At 35.2% G+C, this 25,227-nt stretch overlaps 2 non-coding genes across 2 annotated transcripts; both read left to right on the top strand.

Annotated features, from left to right (window-relative positions):
* Positions 1–213: 213 nt before the first annotated feature.
* On the top strand, positions 214–320 carry LOC141640072 (small nucleolar RNA R71). Its single transcript, XR_012542818.1, has one exon. It is a non-coding gene; the product is annotated as a small nucleolar RNA R71 (small nucleolar RNA).
* Positions 321–16,805: 16,485 nt separating this feature from the next.
* LOC141640081 (small nucleolar RNA R71) lies at positions 16,806–16,912 on the top strand. The gene has a single exon (XR_012542827.1). It is a non-coding gene; the product is annotated as a small nucleolar RNA R71 (small nucleolar RNA).
* The last annotated feature ends 8,315 nt before the right edge of the window (positions 16,913–25,227 follow it).

Genomic DNA, 25,227 nt, shown 5'->3' with positions numbered 1-25,227 from the left:
AATTGAGTAACGGTGTCCACTTCATACTTTCCTCCTCTAGTAGCCTTGCGAGGCCTACTATATTGCGAATTATGGACCGCCATTTCCTCAATCTTGTTCCATGTTTGATTGTCATCAACTTCGGTGAACATTCCATTTGATCCCATATTGAGAATGTTCCTTGAATCTTCATATAAACCATTCCAAAATTGTTGCACTAAAAACCATTCGCTAAGTCCATGGTGAGGACATGAGCGACAAATACCTTTGAACCGCTCCCAAGCTTCATACAAAGATTCTTCATCCCTTTGCTTAAAACCCGTAATTTGAGCTCTTAGCATATTGGTCTTTTCCTGGTGGGTAGAATTTTTGTAGAAAGCTAGAGCTAGCTTCTTCCAAGAATCTATTCCAAGGGTGGCCTTATCAAGGCCATTCAACCATTGCTTTGCGGTGCCGATTAACGAAAAAGGAAATAAGACCCATCTTATTTGGTCTTGAGTCACGCCCGTTTGAGAGATAGCTTCACAATAATCACAAAAGGTTTCCATATGAGAATGAGGGTCCTCACTAGGCATTCCCCCCGAATTGGCTCCTCTCAACTAGTTGAATGAAGGCGGACTTGGCAATAAAGTTTCCGGTAAGATGTTGTGGGGTAGGAGTACCATTTGGTAGATCCTCCTCGGTGGGTATAGAGTGTGACGAGAATTTAGGCATTGTAGGTGGATTTTGTGTGGTATTGTTTAATGGGTTTTCTTCTCCTTCTATTGCGAAAGGATTGACAAACTCACTAGTGGGTTGAACAACTTCACCAACACCTCCCAAATTCCTCCTAACAAGTCTCCTATTATTCGTCAAGGTTCTTTCGATTTCACGGTCAAAAGGTAACAAATCTCTTTGTAACCTTCTAGACATGCAAAATATCAAACAACTCAAAAACAATTAGAACAAACCTTGAGGAGTTTTACTTCCCCAAGGTGAAGAAAGACACAACTAAAAACAATAAAAGAAATCTTAAATCAATTAAACACCGTCCCCGGCAACGGCGCCATTTTTTGATCGGAGCCATTTGGTGTTCACAATTAAGCATATGTGGTCGTTGGTCAATGGTCGATAAAAAACACAATTTATACTTCACAAACAACTCTACAATTAGTAAAGAGGCAAGTAAAGGTCGGATCCCAAGGGACGGGTATTGAAATGAAGATTCTATTGTAACTAGTGGTGTCTAGGGGTGTCACAAATTGGGTTGATGTAGAAGGTTACTAAACTAAGATAGCAATGAAAATAAACTAACAAGATAAATAAAATAAGGGTGTAAACAATTGATTAAAAGCACTAGGGTGTCATGGGTTCATAGGGGAATCATAGGATATGATCATACAAACATGTTCTCAAATTATAAGCAAGCAATTATTGTTGTGATGGATTGAGTTGGGTTATATCTTACAATCCTAGGAAAGTTTGGGTCCCGGAGCAATCTCTTGGATTGTACAACACCTACAAGTCGACTTAATCTTCCCTACTTAACACATGCATGGTCTAACAAGACTCGAGTTGGGTTATGTCTTACAAGTCAAGTTGAAAGGATAGAAGATGATAGTAAATGCAAGGATTCATAGGCTTAGCATTTCATCAAATATAACATGTGCATGTATTAAGATCAAAACAAGCAAGCAAATAAGATATGAAAGCATATTAATTTAAGCATGAATCATTCCCCATGTTGGTTTCCCTAATCACCCATTAAACCCTAGCTAAGAGACTACTCACTCATTATCATATTGATCATGCTAGAAAGGTTGTCAATCATACTAACATAATGAAACATGATGAATAAATGAAAGTAATTAGCAATAATTAAAAAGGGATTAAGAGATTATACCTACTAATGATTCCAATAACAAAGCAAGAATAATAGAAGTACTTGAATCCTAGATTGAGAGGTTGTCAATCTCCCAATAATAACCCAAATAATCTTCAATTACCCAAAATAAAGTAAGAACAAGAGAGAGATTAAAGAACTAAAACTTGGATTAAAACTTGATTAATATTTGATTACAATATTGAAGAGAGATTTGATTGATATTAACTACACTAATTATTGATAAGAAGAACATGCCCCTCTAATTAGACTAATGGGGTATTTATAGTGAAAATTAGGGAGGATGCATTAGGGTTAACTAAGGGCTAAACTAGTAATTACACTTTTAAGTTGAGCAAGGAGCCTCCGGGATTATCCGAGAGAAGGGCTTCTTCATTTCGTAGCTTGAAGAACGAAATCGCTGTCTTGCTTTGTGATCCGTGCGGCTGGGAGTCGGGACGGCCGGATCTGGGATGGACGATCCGAGCGGATCAAGGAACAAGACGCTCGGACTGGGCATGGTGAATCCGAGCGGATTCCTGGTGAGGACGCTCGGACCGCGAGGACGGACGGATTCTCTACAATCCGTTCGGATTGTAGTTCAAAGAGCTTTCCTTCTTCTTTTTCTTCCTTTTCTTCATGAATTCCTTGGGGATTTCCTTGGGGACTCAAGGATCCTTTTCTCAACAATGCTCTTCTACTATGCTATGTACAAAGGCCTTCTAGTCTTGTCTCTCCTTGATGCTTGGTCATTGAATATGATCAATTTAGCCTTGTTTTGCCATGAAAATGCAAGATTCTTACTCCTTTCCTACCAAGGGATCAAAATCTCAAAGAATATGCAAAACAAAGAACTAAAGATAAGAAATGACCCAAATAGGCACTAAAAAGCATGGAAACAATGGTAATTCGGGGGCTAAATATGCGCCAATTATGGTCGCATCAAGGTAGGATCATAATACGATTCTACGATCTTACGATCCTACGATCTGACTCCATAGTAACATATTAAAATAAATTTTTATATAACGACATCGTAAAATCCAAATTTCATGTCATTTGTAGAAACATGTTCATGAAATGATACTAAACTCATTAATTATCAATATTTTGGGTATAAATAAGTGTTTTGATCTTCAATCATATATTTTTACCAAATAAAAAACTATAGTTAGTGAATTTATAGAATCTTACGATTCTACGATCCGATTCTGCCGATTCGATCCTACCCTCCCCATCGATTCAAAGTAGAATCTCGATCCTGACAACATTGTGTGTGTGTGTGTGTATATATATATATATATATATATATATATATATATATATATATATATATATATATATATATATATATATATATATATATATATATATATATATGTAAGCAAGATCCTGGTGAGTTCACCTATATTTTTGAGTCCCATGAGTCCACTTATGTATCATACGTTGTACACAAGAATATCACTAGTGTTCATAAACAAGAACCGAACTAAGCTTTGAGTCTTCATTAAGGAACCGAACTTGAACACATAGAAGATTTTCCACCATTGATTTTAATCAATTGACATTACTTCCACAAGATATTAATCATTGATTTTAATCAATGAGAGATTCCACCACTAACTCTCAACCTAATCTAATCAACAACAACAATAACAATAATAAAATCGATGCAACAAAAGAAAATCAAATTGAAATCCCAATTGAATAAGAAAATCAACGGATAATGATTCATACTCCAATAGTTTGAACTCACTGCATTTGATGATTTGACAACATTAACGCTGCCAAGCATACTTTGTGATCATCCCACTGCCATTTTCCTTCCGAAAAAACTAATTGTTGACTCAACTACTCAATCGACTCAAGGAAAGAAAAAATGTTCTTTATAGTATATTACTTTATGAATAAGAACTCGAAGTCCTCGGTCCTCCCAGTCAGTTGATCTATGTCAGAGCAGTATTTTTGTTAGGTTTTGATGCATTGTCGTAACGTGTGATTGTATGAGCTAGTTACTTCTCATCTTGTTAATTACTTTAAAAATTGTTTTATTATAACCTCAAATAAATTGTTTTACAGGATCCACTTCCCACAATGTATACAGAACTGTTGAAATAATTTTAGGTATGCAACCTTATTGAAGTTCTTTTTAAGTGTTTTCTTTTAAGATGCGTAACTTTCGAAAATAATTTTATTCGTTTTTCTTTGTATTTCTAGAGGTGGGTTTTAATTTACCCAATTTGGTCGAATGATTTCAAGTATGAAACTTTGTGAATTCCCTTTGTTAATCCGTGTGTTATCATGGTAAGGCATGCGTTGCTGTAGAATTTCAAATTTAATTAATGCCTGAACTATATTAAGGCTGAAACAAATAATGGCGGATTACAATGGTGGACAAGATGACTGATAATGAAGATGGTGAAAGGCGGAGTGCAAGGCGGAGTTAGGTTCAATGGTGTGATATTGTATAGTATAACCCGTGATATTGTTTAGTACAACCAGTGGTATTGTTTATTGTAAGGTGTGATATTGTTTTGTATAACTTGTGATACTCTTTTACTGAACTTATAGACTCAGATACAATATCACAGGTTATACTAAACAATATCACTGGTTAGACTTAAAAAAAAAAATTATTCATAAAAAAAAAATTATTCATAAAAAAAAATCGTGATATTTTTGTGTAGAGCGTGTGATACATAAGTGGACTCACGAGACTCAAAAACATAGGGTGGGCTCATGTGATCCTAATTATATATATATATATATATATATATAAGTAGGATCATATGAGTTAGGTCATTGTTGGTGAGTTACCCCTTTAAATCTGGACCATTGATCTAATATAAGATGGATGGTTGAGATTTAGTCTTATTCAACCCATATATAAACTCTCTCTCTCTCTCTCTCTCTCTCTCTCTCTCTCTCTCTCTCTCTCTCTCTCTCTCTCTCTCTCTCTCTCTCTCTCTCTCTCTCTCTCTCTCTCTCTCTCTCTCTCTCTCTCTCTCTCTCTCTCTCTCCTCCTTCTACCTCTAAAATACCAGAAAACGTAAGATGGGTGGCTGTACATTCTCCAGAGCTCGATCTTCATCATTCTCGATCCAATTCGTCAGCAATTAATGAGATATCATCCTTTTCATTACGTTTCAATTAATTTCTCATCAAAATCCGTCGCAATCGTTTCCTCTCATGATTAAACTTTTTCCGGTAAACCTAAATTTCACTTTTCTAACTTTTTAATTCTTTTTTTTTTTCATGCTCTTTTTGCTGATTTTGAGTTTTGATTTCCGTAGTTTATTCACTTTTCTACATGATTAGTGCATTTTCATGTTGTTGTTGAAAGTGTTTTGAGTAATTTTGTTGCTTCAATGGCACATGTTATTTTCATATCTTTATTTACAAGCTTAAAATTGAAATAATTGATTATGAATATTTAAATACTTGAATATGAACATTGAAATACTTGAATATGAGTATTGAAATAACAACATATTATTTTAGAGCAACTATTCTCGTTTTTTGGCACATTATTATTTCTCTGAAATAATCAATTATTGTATTGTGTTGTTTCAATTATTTCAATGCAATAATTGGATTATTGTATTTCATTTTGCATAGAAGAACGACGACATCGTTCAAACTTGTCAAATTCGGTTTTCATCAAATTCGTTCAAACTGCAGGCTACAAACTCTATCTTCATATTCAATATTCGTCATCCTCATTCAAATTTTTCACCAATTAGGGAGATTTCGTCATATTGAATTTGTTGTCTCTTTCGCTTCACCTTCGTATTTATCTTCAAGTTCACTATAGGTAAGGTACTAATTTTGTTTTTTCTAGATCTGATTTGTGCGTTTTCATTATCGTTCTTATCTAATATCCGTTTTATTTTCGTTGATTCGTTACTTTTGTTTGATGTGTTCGATTATCAACAGTTATTGTATTATTTTGACATCAGTCAATGTATTATTCAAACTCAGTTATTGCATTTTGCACTTACTTTTTTTTGTTGGGTGTTAATCTATTAACAACAATTATTGTATTGCTTTAATCGAGTTATTGTATTATTAAAACTTAGTTATTGTATTGTTTTAACTTAGTTATTTCAAACTAGAGTTGTTGTAAGATGGCATCTTCTTATATAATCTGTTTAAGTTGGTTATAGTAATATTACATCTCAATTATTGTATTGTTTTAACTTAGTTATTTAAATTTGGATTTATTGTTGTGGTCTTATATAATCTGCTTATAGTTGCATAGTTATTTATAACTTACCCCCTTTTTGTTTTGATTTCTTTCAAGAGCTTTTGTTGTCTGTGGTTCACCTTCATTAATAGGCAAGACATGGTTCTCGTCGAGAAGAAATACGGGTGGAAGAAACGTGAAAATAATGGCAAGACATAGTTCTCGTTGGAAGAAATACTTTTAGATGTTGGAATGGAGATAAATATATGTAATATTTGTGATGTTACTATTGTTAGATGTAATTAAGATGATGCTTAGATATAATTTGTTGGAGATGTTTAAATGTAATGTGTTGGAAACAAAATAGTTATATAATGAAAGTAAGTGGTTTTTTTTTACCTTGTTATATATATAATATTATTTCATTTTTCAGATTTTGCTATTGCATTAACCAATCTCAATTATTGATTGAATGAAATGACTAGTTATGCAATTAAACAAGATAAACAAACACAAGATAGAAATTTGGGTATATTTGAATTTCATCTCAATACAATAACGCGATTTACTCATTACAATAACTGACTTTCTACATTACAATAACTACAAATACCAGATTTTTTACATTACATGAACTGAGTTTCTAAATTACAATAAATGGGTTTCTACATTGGAATAATTACGAATACCACAGTTTCTACATTAGAATAACTGAGTTTTCTACATTACAATAAATACAAATAACAGAGTTTATACATTACAATAAACTCAGTTTTCTATATTACAATAACTATAAATACCAGAAAAGATTATTCTCAGTAAAAAACTAAGTTAACTATAAAATAACTACATTTCTTCATTAAAATGACCAAGTATAGACATCAATTTTTCCATTGAATGTCAATTATCCGCATCTATCGTGATTCCACCTGCAAATCACCAAAAAAGAGACTATAACTTACCAGAACACTCATGAAACAATTACAAAATACAATACATGAGTTTTGATAATACAATAACTCGGTTAAAGTAATACAATAATCGAGATGTAATGTTACGACAACTAACGAGTGAACATGAAATTTGAATATATTTGAGTTTCATCTCAATACAATAACACGATTTATTCATTACAATAACTGAGTTTCTACATTACAATAACTACAAATACCAGGGATTCTCCATTACAATAACCGAGTTTCTACATTACAATAACCGAGTTTCTACATTACAATAATTACAAATATCAGAGTTTTTACATTACAATAACCGAGTTTCTACATTACAATAACCGGGTTTCTACATTACAATAACTGAGTTTCTGAATATGAATAACAATTAAATAACCACGTTTCTTCATTACAATAACTGAGTTTCTAAATTCAACTAGACATTTTAATAAACAGTTGGTGTGCTAATCTAGATTACAAACAATTTTTCAGGATTATGATAATAAATCAGAAATCAAATGTTAACGGTATGATAAACAAGCATACTAACGAAATAGAATCAGAACACAGTTATTTTATTGCAATAGCTACGTAAATCATTGAAGTTATACGATTATTAGCTATGAAATCGTAAGTGATATTCATACCTTGGTTTTCCAGTTTTTATGATTGATGATTATGATAATAAATCATCAAGCAATTGATCGTTTCAATTAAATAATCGAAATTGTGAATGAATTACCTGTAATCGTATCGAATTACATAAAAACTAGGAAGAATTTGATGAAATTGACGATGAATTTAGAAGATTTTGGACGATTTTGACTGATTTTTTGAAATTGTGAATGAGTTTGGTGTAATCGATTGGAATTACAAAAAAATTGGGGAAGAACTGATGAAATTGTTGATGAATTTGGACGATTTTGACTGATTTTTTGACGATGAATTTTTGTTTCTTACAAAAACTGGGAATTGGCAGAGAAAGAGTGCAGAGATTGTTTGTGTGACGTATGATTGTGAACAATTAATTTTGTTAGATCAATTGTTTATATACGCGGGGTAACTCACGAAAAGTGGCAAACTCACCGGATCTCGCCTCTCTCTCTCTCTCTCTCTCTCTCTCTCTCTCTCTCTATCTATCTATCTCTCTCTCTCTCTCTCTCTCTCTCTCTATATATATATATATATATATATATATATATATATATATATATATATGATGCGATCCCGCTAAGTGTTCACAAATTAAGATGTGGTCGTTGGGTCACGGTCGAATCAAAACACAATTTATATCTTCACAAACAACTCTACAATTAGTAAAGAGGCAAGTAAAGGTCGGATCCCAAGGGACGGGTATTGAAATGAGAATTCTATTGCAACTAGTGGTGTCTAAGGGGTGTCACAAATTGGGTTGATGTAGAAGGTCACTAAACTAAAATAGCAATGAAAATAAACAAGCAAGATGAATTAAAGGGGTGTAAACAAGTGATTAAAGGCACTAGGGTGTCATGGGATCATAGGGGAATCATGGGATATGATCATACAAACATGTTCTCAAATTATAAGCAAGCAATTATTGTTGTGATGAATTGAGTTGGGTTATATCTTACAATCCTAGGAAAGTTTGGGTCCCGGAGCCGAATCGATTAGATTGTACAACACCTACAAGTCGACTTAATCTTCCCTACTCAACAACATGCATGGTCTAATGAGACTCGAGTTGGGTTATATCTTACAAGTCTCATTGAAAAGATAGAAGATGATAGTAAATGCAAGGATTCATAGGCTTAGCATTTTATCAAATATAACATGTGCATGAGTTGAGATCAAAACAAGTAAGCAAATAAAACATGAAAGCATATTAGATTAAGCATGAATCATTCCCCATGTTGGTTTCCCCTAATCACCCATTAACCCTAGCTAAGAGACTACTCACTCATTATCATGTTGATCATGCTAGCAAGGTTGTCAATCATACCAACAATATGAAACATGATGAATAAATGAAAGTAATTAACAATAATTAAAAGGGATTAAGAGATTATACCTACTAATGATTCCAATAATAAAGCAAAGATAAAAGAAGTACTTGAATGCTTGATTGAAAGGTTGTCAATCTCCCAACAATAACCCAAATAATCTTCAATTACCCAAAATAAAGGATGAACAAAAGAGAGATTAAAGAACTAAAACTTGGATTAAAACTTGATTAATACTTGATTACAATATTTAAAGAGAGATTTGATTGATATTAACTACAATAATTATTGATAAGAAGAACATGCTCCTCTAATTAGACTAATGGGGTATTTATAGTGGAAATTAGGGAGGATGCATTAGGGTTAACTAAGGGCTAAACTAGTAATTACACTTTTTAAGTTGAGCAAGGAGGAGCCGGTATTTTCCGAGAGAAGGGCTTCTTTCTTCGTAGCTTGGAGAAGGCAATCCGTGCTGTGCTAGAATCCGGGCGGAATAGGGTCGGGACGGGCGGATTTTGGCGTTGGAATCCGAGCGGATTCAGGGGAATCCGGTCGGATTGTGGAGGTGGAATCCGAGCGGATTAAGGCAAAGCCGCTCGGATTGTGCTGCTGCGGGACAGACGGATTGGTGACAATCCGCTCGGATTGTCGAAAGAACAAATCTTCTTCTTTTCTTCCCTTTTCTTCATAAATTCCTTGGGGATTTCCTTGGGGACTCAAGTATCCTTTCTCAACTTTGCTCTTCTACTATAATATGTACAAAGGCCTTCTAATCTTGTCTCTCCTTGATGCTTGGTCATTGAATTCGATCAATTTAGTCTCGTTTTGCCATGAAAATGCAAGATTCTTACTCCTTTCCTACCAAGGGATCAAAATCTCAAAGAATATGCAAAACAAAGAACTAAAGATAAGAAATGACCCAAATAAGCACTAAAAAGCATGGGAACAAGGCTAATTCGGGGGCTAAATATGCGCCAATTATGGTCACATCAAATATCCCCAAACCGAACCTTTGCTCGTCCCGAGTAAAGAGGTGACAAAGACTAGGACCAATACTAACCTATCCTAATAATATAGCCGATATGAGACAATTAGCGGGTCTCACTCCGCCCCTTCAACTCACAACAAGACAACCATAAGGTAGGATGCCTTCTTGCAAGGCAAGGTGGGTCTTGCCAAAATGGCGACACATCCAAACATTAAGCACACAAAACACATAATGGATGCATCTACAAAAAGAATAGCCACTCCCTCATCAAGCGGCGGAGGCACTAGAGAGGAACAAATTTAAGAGCATGTAATCCTTCACAAATACTAGTTCAACAAATTACTAAGTCTAAGAGGATGGCACTAAATCACCTCCAAATGGTGTTAAACTAGACTACTTTCGTCCTCAATTTCCAAATGCTTTCGTCAAGAGCGATCGGATGGTGGTGGAATGATGATCCCTATGATGCTAGTAGCATATGACATGGCAAGTCTCGAATTCTCTACAAAAGTAAAGGTCATGGATCGTCCCAAACTCGACCAAGTGGCTTGACAAAAGGCTTTTTGGGAATGAAATGCTCAAATCTTTATTCACAACGGGTGGATATGACTAGTATTCAAAATTGTCCTCATTTCACTTTCACATTTCAAAAATTTAAGATGGGGTTTGTCCCTTCCGGGCTAGTGTCCTTTGCTTTCGCCAATCGCTTATTAGGCAACCGGTTAACCTCTAGACAATAGCTTTTCGGGGTGATAGTCACTCTGTCTCTGGGCGGCCGAATTCACAACCGTATGGGGGCCCAATTCAATGGATCCCGCACCAAAGCACATCGAAGTGGTACGCCTCCATCAAAACAACTTAAATTTCTCAACTTTCAACAATTCACAACATTTGAGGTTTCCTTGGCATTACATTACTTCCATATGACAAAATTTATTTGAAATGAGCACTTCAAGCTTATTGATAGAAAATATTTTTGGGTTGTCTTACCACAAGATCAAACAAGGTCACCTAGACAAGTTAACCAAGTCCACATCGCATCACGGGGTTGGATAGGTGACTCACATGCAAACCCTTGACTAGGCCTTGGGTCATGGGTCAAAAGACACTAGTATGACACTATCTAGGGTGTTTTACAACCATTCTAGTAGGCAAAGTCTTAAGTTGAACAAGTATTTGTAATGGCTTAGTTGCTCTTGTCAAAGTTCTTAAATAGGCATTTTTCAAAACATTTCTAACATGCAACTACATGCCATGATGCAACTAATATAAACATCCTAATGCAAGTGATTCTATCAACTAATATGACATATAAACTAAATGCAAGTCCTAAATTCACATTGTTATACCGCATCAATAAAAATAAAGCCACATAGTCATTAACATAAAGAGGAAAAAGGAGATTGGAAAGATCATACCATGCAGTCTTCAATATCCTCATGTCTCGGATGTGGCGTAGTCAATCAATGTGAACAAGGATAGAACAAACACAATATATACAAGACAATATATACAAGACTACAAAAAGAAATAAACATGTTTTTGGGTTTTCAATTTTCAAATTTTTATGATTTTTGAAATTTTTCAATTTTTTGGATTTTTTTCGAAATTTTTCAATTTTTTTGGTTTTTTTGAATAAAAGTTAAGTTAGAATTCCCCATCCCCACACTAATATGGGCATTGTCCTCAATGGCCAAAATGATGGAAATTATGCAAAGATGATGCATGATTTCTATACTAAATGCAATCTACACTAAGCTATGCTACATGATGCATGGTTTTTGTTTTGTTATGACGGAGAGGATAATTTAGATTACCTCCCGTTGTGTATGCATTAACTTCCCCAAACCGAGTGAGACACCATTGCTAATGTCCAAGGATGGGTGTAGTTCATGCACACACTATGCTATGCATGAAACTAATTTGTCATTTTGGATTTTGAAAATGGGAACAATAGAATGAGAACACCTCAATGGTACCGAGGTGTGAGTCCTCTAATGGGGCTAGGACTACTCCAACAATGATCAAAATGAAATAAAATACAAAGAGAGAAATAGACAAACCATGAGAGGGTAGGAGTCTCCAAGGCTTGCTAATCTTCCATCATGCTATCACCATCACTTCCCTCATTAGAAGTGGTCACATTGCCACTTCCCTTGTCATTTGCTTCTTCACTTTATTCCTCATCTTCCTCATCATCATCTTCACCATCTTTTTCTTCTTCACTTGCTTCTTCCTCAATATTATCATCAACTTCTTCATCATTTCCAACAACCTCATTGTCACCCAAAACGACCCTAGATGCACCCGGAAATAAGACTTCTTTATCCGCCCAACTAGGCAAAGGACAAGATGGATCAAGTAGTCCTTGCCTAGCTAAGTGTAGGAGGGGTGGATATTGAGCCAAGTAGGCATTTTTCCGATCTTCATAGGCTTGCTTGTGCATTGCTTGCATGAGAAGGGTCACATAGTCTTTCCCAACTTCAACTCCTTCCGGCTTGAACTCTTCATACTTAAAGGGGTAAGGTGGTATGACAATGGAAGAGGAGGGCATTTCAAGATCACCCTTTTGTTGTTGAATGATATACTCGGCTTCTTTGGAAAGGGGAAGTAGATAATTGGTCCGGTGGACGCTTAGACGATAAATCTTCGAAGGCAAGGTGAACGATCTAGCTTCACTAGTGAGCCATCCATACTTAGTGTCGAGGGGGTTATGGGCAACCCACTTGAATTTGTGAATCATAGTATGCATATCAACAAGATGGCCACCCTCCTTTGCTTTGTACTTGTTATCCTTATTGAAGTTAGGATCAAAGTGCTTGGCTAGGATAGTGACTAGGCCGCCATTGACAATAACGGTCGTGCCCTTCTTCCCACAATCAATGTTGAGCCATCTATCTACCAAGAGCCTCAAAGAATTGTAAGGCTTGGTAGGTACTCTTCCGATATTCAAAGCCGATTCAAGGAGAATAAAATCAAGTCTTGTGAAATGGTTGGTATCTTTCCTAGCAATTATGGTGTTACCCGCGACCTTGTGCCATACTCTTATGCCCGGATGGTGGACCAAAAGAGCACGACTCGCATGAAAATCCTCAAATTTCTTCCCGGAGATTGCCTCCCAAAGAGGTGCGGGGTCATACTTTCCATAACTCTTAAAATAACTCGGTTCATCACTAAGACCCAAAATTTCACCCAATTCCCTAAAGGTAATGCGTCTACTAACATTAGCTAGACGAAACTCGAGATTCTCCCTATTCTCAACTTTGGTGACTTTCAAGGAACTTAAAAATTCCAAGGTAAGGGAGGGGTATGTCAATTCCCTTGTTTCAAACAATTTCTTCAACCCCATGGCATTGAAAAAGGCTTTTGTTTGCTCAAGAACACCCAATTTTTCTAAGGTATCTTCACATATGAATTTGGTGGATTGTAATGACTTCATAGCAAACTTGACAAAGGTATTTCTATGGGTATCGGAAATAAAAGTTACCTCCGGATAATGCAAAAGTTGATCAATTACCGGAGTAGAAGGTGTTGTTGCTCCCATAGAAGGTTGTTGTTGTTGTTGCACTTCCAAGTTTGGTGTTGCTACCACCATAGCCAATGCTTTCTTTGTTTGAAGAGCCTTTTGCCTTTGTGAGAGTGCCTTAGCCTTTGGTGCCTTTGTTGCCTTTGTTGCTCCCTTAGTCCTTGCCATTGATGAACTAACCAAGAAAAGAATCAAAAATCTTCAATTTGTAGTATCCCCAAATCGATTTGAAGGTGAAAGGCTTTGCCTTTATGAAATCAAAAATCGACTCAAAGGTTGAAGATTTTGTGCTTGGTTTTGATTTTTGTTGAAGAAGGAGTGATTGATTTGTTGTTGGAAGGATGGTTTGATTTGTATTTGGTGAATGTTGTTGAGGGTTTTTGTTTTTGTGATGAAGAGGATGAGGGTTTTGATGTTGTGGGTAGTGTTTATGAATGAATGAATGAATGAATGAAGGTGGGAGGGTTTTTAAAGAGACCGAAATTTTCGAATCTGCAGGGGCAATCCGTGCGGATTCTGCCCAATCCGTGCGGATTCTGCTTTTTCTGGACTTTGCAAAACTCGCCTAAAGACGGGCGGATTCAGTAGAAGACGCTCGGATTTGCTGAACACGGGACGGGCGGATTTGCTTAAAGACGGACGGATTTCAGTCCAGAAAATTTTGCTTGTTTTCCTCAGCTGCAAAGACGGACGTCTTTCTTACAAGACGGGCGGATTCTTCAAGACGGGCGGATTCTTCACAGGATGCCCGGATTCAGTCACAGTCAAGAAATTTTCAAAATTCAGCCCAGTTCAGGACGGGCGTCTTTTCTGCAATACGCTCGGATTACTGAAGACGGGCGGATTCTGAGGAATCCGCTCGGATTCTTCCCCTGGTTACACGGATTCAGTTCCATCCGTGCACAATGCATTTCCCATACCATTTTTCCATTCTTTCTTCAAGTCTTGTGTTCGTCATTGTGGGGGCACTACTAAGGCATGGATAGCCTAGGCAATTGCCATCCCCACACTAAGCTAAAAGCACTACACATCAATTGAAATTGTTAGTCCCTCCCTCACTTCTCTCAAACATGACAATTATTTTGATCAAGGTAAATAAAAATCCAAAGATGACAAAAAAATGCAATACAAGAATTGAAATGTAAGTTAGGGAGTTAGAAATATTTACAAGTGGTGGTTTAGGGAGGACTCCACCAAACTCTCATTCTTGATGAGATGTCAAGGGGGCATGTCCAAGGTGTTGTTGATGTTGCTCAACACCTTGAAGAAGTAATCAAAAGCTTGTTCATTATTATGGTAGAGGTTCTCAATAGACCGTGGCCCTTGTTGTTGGTCTTGATCGATGGCATTACCAATGTAGGGATTAAAAATCCCTTCAAACTCATCGTCCCAAAGACCACAAACTTCATTGAGTTGATCATTGAAAATCTCCTGCTTAGATGGAGACAACTCTCCCAATTTCTTCTCTTGGCCAATGAGGCCATCCTCTTCTTCCTTGGTTGATTTTGATGAGCTTTGCAAGCTCTCCTTGTCACAATTCACTTGCTCTTTGAATGGAGCATCTTCAATTTTCTTCTTCCATTGGAGTTCCGATTTCTTCCTTTCATCCTTTCGGCTATAATAATCAATCATGAAACATGGTTCATGCAAACGAGGAGCTCTCATAGTCTTGTCAAGATTAAAAGTTATGCTTTCATCTCCCACTTCTAGAGTGAGCTCACCATGTTTCACATCAATTACCGCACCGGCGGTGTGTAGGAAAGGTCTTCCTAGGATGATTGGAATGTTGGAATCTTCCTCCACATCAACAATGACAAAGTCCACCGGGATGAAAAACTTCCCAATTCGCACGGGGACATCTTCCCATATCCCTAACGGTGTCTTCGTCGATCTATCGGCCATTTGGAGTGTGATATTGGTGCATTTAAGCTCTCCCATCCCCAACCTTTTACTCACCGAGTACGGCATGACACTCACACTAGCCCCTAGATCATATAAGGCTTTGTTGATCGTCGTGTCGCCAATGGTACACGGTATTGAGAAGCTTCCTGGATCCTTTAATTTTGGAGGTGAACTCCTTGAAGTATTGCACTACTCACCTTAGTGAAGGCGATAGTCTCAAGCTTCCGGATCGACTTCTTCTTTGTGAGGATATCTTTCATGTATTTCGCATAGGCCGACACGTGATTGATTAATTCCGTGAAAGGAATTGAGACTTCCAAATTCTTCACAATTTCCATGAATTTTCCAAGTTGATCATCAAATTTGGGCTTGGCTTGACGACTTGGAAAAGGGAGTCTAATCACAATGGGCTCCTTCTCCTTGGCCTTGTCTTCATTTTTCTTTGAACTTTCTTCTTTTGATGATTCTCCATCTTTGGAGTTTTGCACAATTTCCTCCTTTTCACTAGCTTCCACAACTTCATCCTCAACTTGATTCTTCGGTGCTTCATACCTTGTACCACTTCTCAAGTGAATGGCACTAACCGTTTCATGTCTAGGGGGATTACTTTGAGGTGGTAATTGCCCCTTTTGTCTTTGTGAGCTTGAAGATGCTAGTTGAGTCAATTGTGTTTCCAACATCTTGGTGTGAGCTAGAATGTTGTTGATGGTGGTTTCCTTTGCTTGGCTATCTTTTTGCATTTGAGTGAAAAATTCTTGTTGATTCTTTTGCATTTGGAGGACCGCTTTTTGGACATCAAAACCTTGGTCATTTTGGTGATTGTATGGATTTTGATTTTGGTAACCTTGGTTTTGATTGTAAAAGGGTCTTTGATTTTGGTTTCTCATGGGTGGTGGAGTGTATGTTGTTTGAGGGTTTTGAACATTTTGGCTTTTGTATGAGAGATTTGGATGGAATTTGGTGTTTTCATTGTAAAAGTTTGAATAAGGGGTACCACTCTTGTATGCTTGGAAAGCATTCACTTGTTCATTTGTTCCCCTACATTCACCTTGGTCATGTCCCAAAGTTCCACAATTCTCACATATCCCACTTGGGATTGATGAGGATGCCGTCATGGCATTAACATGATGCTTTGATGATTTTGAGTTTTCCTCAAGTCTAGCCATAGCTTGTTCAAACTTCAAGTTAATTGTGTCAATGTGAGCACTAAGTTGAGCACCCAATTGAGTAACGGAGTCCACTTCATGCTTTCCTCCTCTAGTAGCCTTGCGAGGTCTACTATATTGTGAGTTATGGACCGCCATTTCCTCAATCTTGTTCCATGTTTGATTGTCATCAACTTCGGTGAACATTCCATTTGATCCCATATTGAGAATGTTCCTAGAATCTTCATATAAACCATTCCAAAATTGTTGCACCAAAAACCATTCGCTAAGTCCATGGTGAGGACATGAGCGACAAATTCCCTTGAACCGCTCCCAAGCTTCATACAAAGACTCTTCATCCCTTTGCTTAAAACCCGTAATTTGAGCTCTTAGCATGTTAGTCTTTTCCGGTGGGTAGAATTTTTGTAGAAAGCTAGAGCCAACTTCTTCCAAGAATCTATTCCAAGGGTGGCCTTATCAAGGCCCTTCAACCATTGCTTCGCGGTGCCGATTAAGGAAAAAGGAAATAAGACCCATCTAATTTGGTCTTGAGTCACGCCCGTTTGAGAGATTGCATCACAATAGTCGCAAAAGGTTTTCATATGAGAATGAGGGTCCTCACTAGGCATCCCCCCGAATTGGCTCCTCTCAACTAATTGGATGAAGGCGGACTTGGCAATAAAATTTCCGGTTAGATGGTGCGGTGTAGGAGTACCATTTGGTAGATTCTCCTCGGTGGGTACGGAGTGTGACGAGAATTTAGGCATTGTAGGTGGATTTTGTGGGGTATTGTGTAATGGGTTCTCTTCTCCTTCTATTGCGAAAGGATTGACAAACTCACTAGTGGGTTGAACAACTTTACTAATACCTCTTAAATTCCTCCTAACAAGTCTCCTATTGTTCGTCAAGGTTCTTTCGATTTCACGGTCAAAAGGTAACAAATCACCTTGTAACCTTCTAGACATGCAAAATATCAAACAACTCGAAAACAATTAGAACAAACCTTGAGGAGTTTTACTTCCTCAAGGCGAAGAAAGACACTACTAATAACAATAAAAAGAAATCTAAATCAAGTAAACACCGTCCCCGGCAACGGCGCCATTTTTGATGCGATCCCGCTAAGTGTTCACAAATTAAGATGTGGTCGTTGGGTCACGGTCGAATCAAAACACAATTTATAGCTTCACAAACAACTCTTCAATTAGTAAAGAGGCAAGTAAAGGTCGGATCCCAAGGGACGGGTATTGAAATGAGAATTATATTGCAACTAGTGGTGTCTAAGGGGTGTCACAAATTGGGTTGATGTAGAAGGTCACTAAACTAAAATAGCAATGAAAATAAACAAGCAAGATGAATTAAAGGGGTGTAAACAATTGATTAAAGGCACTAGGGTGTCATGGGATCATAGGGGAATCATGGGATATGATCATACAAACATGTTCTCAAATTATAAGCAAGCAATTATTATTGTGATGAATTGAGTTGGGTTATATCTTACAATCCTAGGAAAGTTTGGGTCCCGGAGCCGAATCGATTAGATTGTACAACACCTACAAGTCGACTTAATCTTCCCTACTCAACAACATGCATGGTCTAATGAGACTCGAGTTGGGTTATATCTTACAAGTCTCATTGAAAAGATAGAAGATGATAGTAAATGCAAGGATTCATAGGCTTAGCATTTCATCAAATATAACATGTGCATGAGTTGAGATCAAAACAAGCAAGCAAATAAAACATGAAAGCATATTAGATTAAGCATGAATCATTCCCCATGTTGGTTTCCCCTAATCACCCATTAACCCTAGCTAAGAGACTACTCACTCATTATCATGTTGATCATGCTAGCAAGGTTGTCAATCATACCAACAATATGAAACATGATGAATAAATGAAAGTAATTAACAATAATTAAAAGGGATTAAGAGATTATACCTACTAATGATTCCAATAATAAAGCAAAGATAAAAGAAGTACTTGAATGCTTGATTGAAAGGTTGTCAATCTCCCAACAATAACCCAAATAATCTTCAATTACCCAAAATAAAGGATGAACAAAAGAGAGATTAAAGAACTAAAACTTGGATTAAAACTTGATTAATACTTGATTACAATATTTAAAGAGAGATTTGATTGATATTAACTACACAAATTATTGCTAAGAAGAACATGCTCCTCTAATTAGACTAATGGGGTATTTATAGTGGAAATTATGGAGGATGCATTAGGGTTAACTAAGGGCTAAACTAGTAATTACACTTTTTAAGTTGAGCAAGGAGGAGCCGGTATTTTCCGAGAGAAGGGCTTCTTTCTTCGTAGCTTGGAGAAGACAATCCGTGCTGTGCTAGAATCCGGGCGGAATAGGGTCGGGTCGGGACGGGCGGATTCTGGCGTTGGAATCCGAGCGGATTCAGGGGAATCCGGTCAGATTGTGGAGGTGGAATCCGAGCGGATTAAGGCAAAGCCGCTCGGATTGTGCTGCTGCGGGACGGACGGATTGGTGACAATCCGCTCGGATTGTCAGTCAGCAACAAATCTTCTTCTTTTCTTCCCTTTTCTTCATAAATTCCTTGGGGATTTCCTTGGGGACTCAAGGATCCTTTCTCAACTTTGCTCTTCTACTATAATATGTACAAAGGCCTTCTAATCTTGTCTCTCCTTGATGCTTGGTCATTGAATTCGATCAATTTAGTCTCGTTTTGCCATGAAAATGCAAGAATCTTACTCCTTTCCTACCAAGGGATCAAAATCTCAAAGAATATGCAAAACAAAGAACTAAAGATAAGAAATGACCCAAATAAGCACTAAAAAGCATGGGAACAAGGCTAATTCGGGGGCTAAATATGCGCCAATTATGGTCACATCAATATATATATATATATATATATATATATATATATATATATATATATATATATATATATATATATGAAGGATCAAGTGAGTACTTTTAGGCTTTTACTATATATGAGTCCATAAGTCCTCTTAGAGGCCATTGGATGGAGGGACATGGAGGGATGAGATGAACTCACCTAAAGTCATTAAATGACTAATTAACACACCTTACTAATCCACCATAATTAATCACTAATTTAATATATATTTGTTTCCTGTCACCTATTTCTCTCTTATCTCACAAATTTCACCCACCTCCTCTCTTAAACCCCAAAAAATAAAAAAAATCCAAAAAATCCAAAAAAATAAAAAACCCAAAAAACCCAAATAAATAAAAAAAAAACCCAAAAAATCCAAATAAATCAAAAATCCAAATAAATCAAAAAACCCCAAAAAATAAAAAATCCAATTAAATCAAAATCTCTCTTCCTCATACACCACTACCTCACCCAACACCACCCACCCACCACCCACCGTCTCACCACCCGATCTCGTTTCACTCTCAGTTAACGTTTTTTTTTTTGAATGTGTCTTTTTTATCGTCATTTTTTTTTCTCGGTTTTGTGTTAAATTTGTTGTTTGGAGTTTTTTTTTTTTCTTTTTGTGAATATTAATCTTAGACATATTAAAGTTATGATAATGCATATTTTAACATTTCAAATGTCATCTTGTTTTTTATTTTTTCAAATCTCGTTCTTTAAAATTCGTCTTGTTAAATAAATTTTTCAGTTTTCTCAATTTTCAATGTTTATAACTTCAACCTCTTGTTTTATAAATTATTTAAAATCTCATCTTGTTAAATTTCGTCTTGTTTTATAAAATTTTCAGTTTTAGTATTTAAACTTCAACGTGTATAACTTCACTAACATTATGTATAACTTCAATCCACATTATGTATAACTTCAATGCCATTATGTGCAACTTCAATGCACATTATACAAAAAAGGACTAAAGTTATATTCTTATGGACTAAAGTTACACAATTTTGGACTAAAGTTATACAAAAAAGGACTAAAGTTATACTATTATGGACTACAGTTACACAATTTTGGACTAAAGTTATACAGAAAAGGATTAAAGTCATACTATAGGTAAATTTACAGGACAAGTTTATATAAATTGTCATACTGTAATTTTAGTTTTTTTTTGTGTAACTTTAGTACAAAATTATGTAACTTTAGTAAAAAATTGTGCAACTTTAGTCCAAAAAAAGGAGAAATGAGAAGAATAAGAGATTTAATATTATAAATTTATAACTTTAATCCATAATGTTATAACTTTTGTCCTAAATATTGTAACTTTAATGTTTAAAGGGTATAACTTTAGTCGTAAATAGTGCAACTTTAGTCCATAATAGTATAACTTCAGTTATTTTTTGTATAACTTTAATCCAAATTTGTGTAACTTTAGTCCAAAATTGTGCATAGTCCAAAAAAAGGAGAAATGAGAAGAATAAGAGATTTAATATTATAAATTTATAACTTTTATCCATAATGATATTACTTTTGTCCTAAATATTGTAACATTAATGTTTAAAGGTTATAACTTTGGTCGTAAATAGTGCAATTTTAGTCATAAATAGTGTAACTTTAGTCATTAATTGAAACTTCTTTAATATTAAGACAAATTTATAAAATTTGTCCTACTGTAACTTTAGTCATTTTTATATAACTTTAGTTCAAAATTGTGTAACTTTAGTCCATAATAGTATAACTTTAGTCCTTTTTTGTATAACTTTAGTCCAAAATTGTGTAACTTTAGTACAAATATAAATTCAGATTTGAAATCAACACAATAAGAAGATGAGATTGATGTTACACATATTGCCATTGAAGTTGCACATAATGAACACTAAAGTTGCACAAAATGTGTATTAAAGTTGCTAAAATGGCCATTGAAGTCATACACATTGAAGGTTGCATATAACAAGACAAGAATTAATAAATAGATCTGCAAAAAAAAAAAGATCTAAAATTAAAAAAAAAGTAATTTCACAAAACTGAAAAAATAAAAACCAAATAGATATCAAAAATAAAAACCATCTAGATATCAAAAATAAAAACCAACAAATCTGAAAAAATAAAAACCAAATAGATATAAAAAATAAAAATCAACTAGATATAAAAAAGATAAACCAACAAATCTGAAGAAATAAAAACCAAATAGATATAAAAAAATAAAAACCAAATAGATATAAAACTTAAAAAATCTGAAATAACAAAAAATAAACAAAATTTAAAAATAAACGAAAACTAAAATAAAAAACCAAAGCAAAGTGGTAGATCTACAATAATTGAAATAAAAAACGTCAGATCTAAAAAAATAATATTTAAATTTGAAAAATTTATATATCGTGTGTATAACTTTAATGCACGCGGTGTATAACTTTAATAGACAAGATGTGTAACTTTTGTCCCAACCAAGATCTAAATTTTTTTAAAAAAAAACAAGATCTAATTTTTATTTTATAAAAAAAACCAAGATTTGAAATAACACAAACAAAAACACTCTAAAAAAAATAAATATAAAAAAAGAAAACAAACAAAAAACAAAAAAAGAACCAAAAATCTCCTAAACAAAAACAAAACCGAAAATCTCCTAAACAAACACAAACGAAAACACTCCTAAACAAAAACAAAAACAAAAACCAAAAAACAAAACAAACAAAAAACAAAATAAACAAAAAATGAAACGGTGGTGGTTGGGCTGTCGACGGCGCCAAAATCTTATCACAGTGCAGCCGTAACTCGCGGGTTGTTTGAGGTTCGCCGTGTTAGTTGGAGGAGGAGGTGGTGGTAGTAGTGGGGAGCCAGATCTTGCGTTTTGTGGGGTTAAAATGGTGGTGGTTGGTTGTTGTGCGGTGGGGTTGTTGTGCAAGAGAGGTGAACGACGGGAGGAGAAGAGGAGATGCGGTAGGGAGGTTGTGCGGTGGTTGTGTATGCGGTGTGGGAGAGGTTAGATGGTGGTGGCGCCGTTGTGTATGGCGGCTGTTTCGAGGCTGGTGGGGTTATTTGGTGATGTTGGTGTTAGAGGAGCCGGGAAGGAAGGAGGAAAAAAGAGGCGGTGGTCAGATGTGGTGACGGTGGGTGGTGTGGCGTGGTGTGTGTGGTGTCGGGATAGTGTCGAGATGAGGAACGAGGGTGGTTGGTTAAGCCGTGGGTGAGGAGGAGAGAAATTGTTTTTTTTTTTTTTTTGGTTTTTTATTTGTTGGGAATTTAGGGAATATGGGTTTTTTTGTTGGGAATTTCAGAGAAAATGGGATATAGTGAGAGAGTAGAAGGGTGGGATAATGAGAGGAGAGATTAGGAGAGGGTGAATGTTTAAGGAGTTAGAATGATTAAGGAAGGTAATTAGACGAGATTAATTTGTGGCCTTCCATTTAGATGCAATCTCATCCATCCATCCCATACATCTAAAGGTCCATATGAGGTCTTAGGGACTCATTATATATGAAGGACTTACGAGAACCACTCTCTCTCTCTCTCTCTCTCTCTCTCTCTCTCTCTCTATATATATATATATATATATATATATATATATATATATATATATATATATATATATATATATATATATATATATATATATATATATATATATATATATATATATATATATAGTGAGCATCTGCTGAGTCTAGCATCTTAGGTATGTCCGTCCCGTACATGAGGACCATTGGATCTAAAGATCCAAGGGGTCTCATTCAGCCACGTCGCCCCAAATATTTGGCGCACCTAATAAAAGCTACAAACTGATTGTTATGTCTCACTATAATCACATTTTTTTCTCTCTCTACAAACTTTCTCTCTCTCTAGTCAGTTAAAACATTAATTCTTCAACAAGATAAGAAAAATAACGTGCATCAATTATTTTGGCAGTAAATAATTAAAGTTTCTTCAATCGACTTTTTTTCCAAAAAAATCTACCATAATCTAGTAAAACTTTCACTAAAACCAAGTATAGATCTACAAAAAATCAACTCAAGATCTTCAAAAACGTTCAGAAAACAACCGTTTCTCACATAATGAAGAGGTATAGATCGATCTCTAATTCGTGATAACTTTTAAAAGTTTTGTCGCGATTGATATTGCTGCATGTTGTTGTTGTTGTTGTTGTTGTTGTTGTTGTTGTTGTTGTTGTTGTTGTTGTTGTTGTTGTGGTTGTTGTTGTTGTTGATGATGATTATTTTGATTCATATGAAGAAATTATTAATTGATTTAGGGTTAATGTTTTTCTCAAACTGAGTGATTGATTTTTCGGCAAAAAATTAGGTTTAATTTACATATTGTTGTTGTTGTTGTTGTTGTTGTTGTTGTTGTTGTTGTTGTTGTTGTTGTTGTTGTTGTTGTTGTTGTTGTTGTTGTTGTTGTTGTTGTTGTTGTTGTTGTTGTTGTTGTTGTTGTTGTTGTTGTTGTTGTTGTTGTTGTTGTTGTTGTTGTTGTTGTTGTTGTTGTTGTTGTTGTTGTTGTTGTTGTTGTTGTTGATCTTGAATTACATAACTAAACTGTCAATTGATTATATTTTTGCTTTTTCGAACTTATAAATTGAGAAATTAATTCTCGTTTTTGATTTCCTAACTATTAAATTTTCGTTGTGATTGATGTTACTTCATGTTATTGTTGTTCTTATTGTCGATTTTGAACGATATGAAGAAAATTTTAATTGATTTTCGTGTTTTTTCATATTTTAGTTTTTTTGCCCAGAAAAATTAGGGTTAGTGATTGGTAAAAACTGAGTAATTAATGTTCGATTTTGTTTTGCTCACTATTGATTTCGGTGTTTTAGTTTTCGCCTAAAATTAGGGTTAATGGTTTGTAGAAACTGAGTAACTAACACTCATTTTTGTTTTGCTTGCTATTGAAATCTGCGTTTTTTCATGTTCTACTATTCGCTAAAAAATAAGGGTTACCGATTTGTAGAAACTGAGTAACCATGAGGATTAAATTACCTTTCGTAAAAAACTTGACACTTGTTACAGTAACAACATTACAGTAACAGTGTTACAGTAACATTATTACTGCGTGATAGAACTGAACTTGATATATTGTTACAACATTGTATATTTGATGTTGTGTGATTTTTTCCAATTAAATTTGATGGTTTAAAATTGTCATAAGCTCACAAATGATGTTACTGTTACTATAAATTATCACTAATGATGGACCACCGTCTTTCGCATATGTTTTAGTTAGTAATGGCCGAATGTTTTGTTTTGAATGTCTGAAAATTCGAAGAAAAAGGTTTCAGAAATCATCCAACACAAAAAAACCGTGCAAGGAGATAGTACGTACAAAAAAAGTGTTTGAAACTAACTAATCAGTCATGAAGAAAGGCGTGAAGAAGGCAAAAGTTATTGAAGTTGAAATGCTAGTTGAGACTGCTAACATTGTTGTCAGCTTTTGATATGTGATTATGATGTATATGTTGGAGTATGTGTCCTCAACAATAGTGCGATCACATGATTAAATCTCAAGATAAGAATACGTAAGGGATGATTCATTTATATAGTCAACTGATCAACATTAATCGGTAATGATTGGCTAACTAAAGTTTGACATTACTGTCGTTTGACAGTGGTGATCAGTTGATCCCTTAAGGTCACACCTATAGGACAATTCCCTTAATAGATAAGTTGATTAATTGTATATCGATACAAGTTAATCAATTCCTTAAATTTGAACAATTCATTTGTGAGTGAGAATTTTGTATCTTATTGTAATTTGATTACATAAGATTTATTTTAGTAATTAAAAGATTTTATTACTAAAATTCATTATTGTTTGTGAAACAATTAAATGATTAATTATAATTGTAAA

This window comes from Silene latifolia, unplaced genomic scaffold, assembly GCF_048544455.1.
Source record: "Silene latifolia isolate original U9 population unplaced genomic scaffold, ASM4854445v1 scaffold_70, whole genome shotgun sequence".
NCBI lineage: Eukaryota > Viridiplantae > Streptophyta > Magnoliopsida > Caryophyllales > Caryophyllaceae > Silene > Silene latifolia.
This window is presented reverse-complemented; position numbering and strand designations above follow the sequence as displayed.